Here is a 6,166-nt window from a genome sequence, read left to right as displayed (position 1 = left end):
ACCCTTCTTGACCAGGGTGACGACATTTATGTTTGTCCTGGGCTGAACATTTACTACAAGCGTGATGAACTCTACGCCAAAGGCGTTGTGCGGAATCCAATCTTCAGCCCCTTCTTCAGCTCTGTCAATCCACGGAGCTCATGTGAGTTGGCAGGAGAAGAAATATGCATAGAAAAAAATGTCAAATTGCTTTCCAATTACCTCAGTAGGCCCAAGGCTGCTAATATTTTATGAGCTAAATGTTTTCAGTAGCGTTGTTACGATTTTGAATTACCTCAATCCAGTGGTGGTATTAAGGCCCAAGTATTTAGGAAGAAGAAACATAGAAACGAGCTGCAGGAGTAGGCCATTCAGCACATTGGCCCTGCTCCGCCATTCAATATGATAATGGCTGATCCTCTATCTCAATGCCATATTTCCACTTTCTCCCCATACCCCTTAATTCCATTAAAATCTAACTCTTTCTTGAATACATTCTGTGACTTGGCCTTCACAGCTTTCTGTGGTCGGGAATTCCACAGGTTCACCAGCTTTGAGTGCAGAAATGTTTTCTCATCTCAGCCCTAAAGGGTCTACCCCGCATCCTGACACTGTGTCCCCTGGTTCGAGATACCCCAACCGGGGGAAACATCCTTCCTGTATTCAGTTTGACGAACCCTCTTAGAATTTCACACGTTTCAATTAGATCTCCTCTCATCCTTTTAAACTTTAGTGAAAACAATTCCTATCGAACCAATCTCTCCACATTGGAGGGTCCCGCTAACCTCAGTATCAGTCTGGTGAACCTCCACTGCGCACTGTGAAAACAGCTTAATGGCTCCCATGACTGTTAAAATAAGGATTGATGTAGCAATTATCGACAGTTAACTCCATTCTCTGACCAAGGGCGGCACAGTGGCTCAATGGTTAGCACTGCTGCCTCACAGTGCCAGGAACCCAGGGTTTGATTTCTGGCTTGGGTCACTGTCTGTGTGGAGTCTGCACATTCTCCTCTGGATCTGTCTGTTAAAAAAACACATCAGATGTTATCCAGGCTTAAACATTTGTCACTTTCCTTAAATTATGAGCCAAAGAACCAAAAGCAACAGGAGGGAAAGCGTTTTACATAGCAAGTTATGATGTGGAATGGGTGCTGGAAGCTGATTGAAGAGTAACTTTTTAAAGAGAATTGGATAAATACTTAAAAGAGGAGAATTGTGGGCCAATGAGGGAAGAACAGGGAGTGGGACTAATTGGATAGTTCTTTCAAAGAGCTGGCTTTGGCCAAATTGTTCAAGTGGCTTCCAGCTGCACTATTATCATTCTATGATACTACGTTGAGCAGATGTCCAACATTCTGAGTTATGAGAAGTTGTTATTTATCTGTCTCATTCGGTGAATACCCCTCCAAGTCACACTTCATCCTGACTTCGACACACACCACCATTTCTTCATTGTCACTGGGTCAATACCCTGTTACTCCCTTACTAACAGTGCTGTGGGTGTACCTCCACCGGGCGGACTGCAGCTGCTTCAAGAAGGGAGCTCACCACCACCTTCCGAAGGTGGGTAACAAATGCTGGCCTTGCACCAGCACTCTCAGTGTTGTACTCCCTGGAGAATGTTTGGCAGACTTGCTTTTCGGATTTGTACTCTCAGATGGATTGATGGTGCGATTTTTGTCCTTGAACATTCCCAAGACAATATTATATTCAATTCCATTCCCAGTATCTGATGATGGACAGTTACAACATGGCTTATATAAGAGCCTGATAAGCAGGGTCACCCTCTCTGATGTATCCCACATGAAGGTGTGGATCTGTGATAATTATTAAGTGATAATAAAATAATAACTGGTAGGGGCTTAAAAATGTCATCAGCTTAACAATGTCAATGTTTGTAATCTCAATGACGTACATAGCAAGTTTCTGGCAAATAAAGAACTTGGACTTCACTTTCTTGTCACTATGTCGACATGAACAAGTTTGGGAAGAGTGTGTAGAGATGAATATTTTTTCAATTAATTCTCAGGACATGGACATTATCCAGCATCCTGACTGGAGTCTATGCATGTTTGCAGGTTGGGAAGGGAGAGGACTGGTTGAAAATGGATCATGAATAGCTTTCCCTCATTTACGGTCTCAGCTCAGGAAGAATGGCCGCTTAATTAAGGCCCAGAATGGCTGCTCTCCCTCTTGCCGACTGTGAGAGCCTTGACTCAGTGTGGCCATTCTTGCCTTTGAATCAGCAGGTAATGGGTTCAATAAGAGACTTCAGCACAAAAGCTAGGCTGGCACTCCGGTGCAGTACTGAGGTAGGTTGTCAGAGATTCTGTTGTTTGTATGAGTTGTTGAACTGAGGCCATGGGTTGTATTTTCTCCGTGGGAAAATACAACCCATTGTGTCCAAATGGGGTCACAATCCTGCACTTGCCAGCAACAAGACTTGACAGTTCAATCTTCCAGGAGGCACCCTGCTCATTGGCCAACTCCAGGCAGGAAGTCCTATGAGAGGATGGTGGGCGGGTTCTTGATGCCACATGCGCATTAGGAGGGCGGTGGCTCTGGAGGTTTGGCACTGGGAGAGGTAGGCACTGCTCGGGCATCTGGGGGACTGTGAAGGCACCTCCAGAGGGAGGCCTTTTTGACAGAAGGCCTGTAAAACTGGTACGGACACCTGGATGGAGGGAAAACCCTTCCACAGGATTGATTTGATTTATTGTCATATGTATTAGTCTACAGTGAAAAGTATTGTTTCTTGCACGCAATACAGACAAAGCATACCGTACATTGGGAAGGAAAGGAGAGAGTGCAGAATGTAATGTTACAGTCATAGCTAGGGTGTAGATAAAGACCAACTTAATGTGAGGTAGGTCCATTCAAGGTCTGATAGTAGCAGGGAAGAAGCTGCTCTTGAGTCGGTTGGAACATATCCTTAGACTTTTGTATCTTTTTCCTGGTGGCACGGTAGCACAGTGGTTAGCACTGCTGCTTCACAGCTCCAGGGTCCCGGGTTCGATTCCCGGCTCGGGTCACTGTCTGTGTGGAGTTTGCACATTCTCCTCGTGTCTGCGTGGGTTTCCTCCGGGTGCTCCGGTTTCCTCCCACAGTCCAAAGATGTGCGGGTTAGGTTGATTGGCCAGGTTAAAAATTGCCCCTGAGAATCCTAAGATGCGTAGGTTAGAGGGATTAGCGGGTAAACATGTGGGGGTAGGGCCTGGGTGGGATTGTGGTCGGTGCAGACTCGATGGGCCGAATGGCCTCCTTCTGCACTGTAGGGTTTCTATGATTCTATGAAAGAAGGTGAAAGAGAGAATGCCCAGCGCGCGTGGGGTCTGTGATTATGCTGGTTGCTTTTCTGAGGCAGAGGGAAGTGTAGACAGAGTCAATGGAAGGGAGGCTGGTTTGAGTGATGGACTGGGCTTCATTTAGAACCCTTTGTAGTTTCTTGCAGTCTTGGACAGAGCAGGAGCCATACCAAGCTATGATGCAACCAGAAAGAACGCTTTCTATGGTGCATTTGTAGAAGATGGAGAGAGGTTGGAAGGGGCTGCAGGCGTAAACTTTGGGGTATGGAGCTCCTTTTCCAATGGCTCTCTAGCCTGCTGCAGTGAGACCACATCCAAACAGCTAGCAGTCTCTGCGCAAGGAGGAAGGGGAGGAGGGGTGCTCCGCGGTTTGAAAAGTTCCTACGTTGCCACATATTCATCCCTAATTGGGCAGCATGGTGGCACAGTGGTTAACACTGCTGCCTCACAGCGCCAGGGACCCGGGTTCAATTCCCGGCTTGTGTGGAATCTGCACGTTCTCCCTGTGCATGCGTGGGTTTCCTATGGGTTTTCCGGTTTCCTCCCACAGTCCGAATGATGTGCTGGTTAGGTGCATTGGCCATGCTAAATTCTCCCTCAGGTGTAGCGACTAGGGGATTTTCACAGTAACTTCATTGCAGTGTTAATGTAAGCCTACTTGTAACACTAATAAATAAACTTAAGCTTAAAACTGAAACAGAAACAGAAAATGCTGGAAAATCTCAGCAAGTCTGACAGCATCCGTGGAAAGAGAATAGAGTCAACGTTTCGAGTCAGATTGATCCATAGATGCTGTTGATAAAGAGGAACATTTTCTTTTCTTGACAAATACATGAATAGGATGGGAATGGAGGGATACGGTCCCCGGAAGGGTAGGGGGGTTTTAGTTCAGTCGGGCAGCACGGTCGGTGCTGGAGGGCTGAAGGGCCTGTTCCTGCGCTCTAATTTTCTTTTTTTTTTGTCCTTAATTGTCTGCCTGCCTCCATGAAGTGGGCAGACAGTCCTATTACCAACCTGACCCTGGGGAAGTTCCTCAGTGGCCAGAATCTATAGAGGAGCAGTCTCAACATAGGTCTTTACTCCCTCCCATTACCCTATTTTACCAGCACCTCTGCCTCCAATCCTGTCTCCACCAGCTTGGGAATATCCAGTCCCCCGTTCTCCCTTTCAGATGATGTAAAAGATCCCATGCACTGTTTGAAAGAAGAACAAGGAAGTTCCCCGCAGTGTGCTGGCCAATATTATCCATTAACCAATATCGTTCAAACAGATAATCTGGTCATTATCTCTTTGCTGCTTGTGGGAGCTGGCTGCGCACAAATTGGCTGCCACATTTCCTACAATACACCAATGAGTTAGTTTTAAATGTCATTGGTGTAAAGTGCTCTGGAATATCCAGTGGTCTTGAATAGTGCCATATAAATGTGATTTCTTTATAAGCCATCAGACAGGTTTAACATTTTAGCTGAAGAACTGCACCTCTAACAATGCAGCACTCCCTCAGTACCGCACTGGAGCATCAGCATACATATGAATACATGCAAGAAAATAGATGGGCAACAGATCTATACCAAGCCTCCAATGAGTTGCAATCTAATTAGTGAGTGTTCTAAATGCTACATACGCATACTTACCAATTTAACACCATCACTGATACTTTTACCAGTGTAGTCTCTGTTGTTGTGTATGCCATTGCTTGCAAAAGCAGTAGCTCATTGGACACTATTAAAATTAAATGTGTCCTTGAGGGCCAATTTGTTGAGCAACCTCAGAGGTATAAAAATGCCTGAAAGATACATCACCTGCGGCTGCAGAGTTGAGATCAAACGGAAATTTTCTGGACGAGATCATCATTTGGAGTATCAGATTGGGGTTTGATAAGAGAACAAAGCAAAATGAAATTCTTATTTCAAATTAAAACTAGCAGCACCATGGAACAAATATAGTCATCTCCATGGAGAGTGAAAGAAAGCTTAAGAGAGGGAAAGCAAGAGTGTTGCAGCATAATTCTGTCTTGCATTTCATTATAATCACCGCTGACACTAACAAAGCAATCCACCATGACATAGCATTTGCATCTTAAATTTTACTTTGCCCTTCAAGTGTCTCCGAGTATTTCTTGAAGACAGTGTGGTAGATCTGGACGAGTCAGCAGTCACTGAAGTTGATGGAAATAAATGCTATGCAGGCTGCTAAATTGCTACTGCCTGTTTGCCAGTATCGTGCAACATGAGTTTAAGTTTAAAGTTTATTTATTCGTGTCACAACTAGGCTTGCATTAACACTGCAGTGAAGTTACTGCGAAAATCCTGTAGTCGCCACACTCCGCCGCCCGTTCGGGTACACTGAGGGAGAATTTAGCATGGCCAATGCACCTAATCAACAGTCTTTCGGACTGTGGGAGGAAACCAGAGCACCCAGAGGAAACCCATGCAGACAGGGGGAGAATGTGCATAGACAGTGACCCAAGCCAGGAATCGAACTTGGATCCCTGAGGCAGCAGTGCTAATCAGTGTGCCACATGCGCCCCTACCCCAATGATCTACCCAAATGACTTGTGCTGTATCACAAACATCGGCGGTCCCATAATATCCAATGTAAGGGACAATTTTCATTATAAGTGAGTCTAGACAGGGAGTCCAAGGGGCTGTTGAGGGAGTTATGCCTGTTCTTTCCTTTACCTGATATCCATACACAATCACCGGGGAGTGATTTACAGTGGAAACTGTCGGAATTTTTATGGACCTGCTTCAGCCCATTACTGTAACTTGGTTGCAGGTAGCAGCGAGGGGTGGCCTCAGTGCCAGTACACCGGGTTCGATTCCGGCCTTGGGTGACTGTCTGTGTGGGGTTTGCACATTCTCCCCGTGTCTGCATGGG

The sequence above is a fragment of the Mustelus asterias genome, chromosome 23, assembly GCF_964213995.1.
Source record: "Mustelus asterias chromosome 23, sMusAst1.hap1.1, whole genome shotgun sequence".
NCBI classification, from domain to species: domain Eukaryota; kingdom Metazoa; phylum Chordata; class Chondrichthyes; order Carcharhiniformes; family Triakidae; genus Mustelus; species Mustelus asterias.
Note: the sequence above shows the minus strand (reverse complement) of the source record.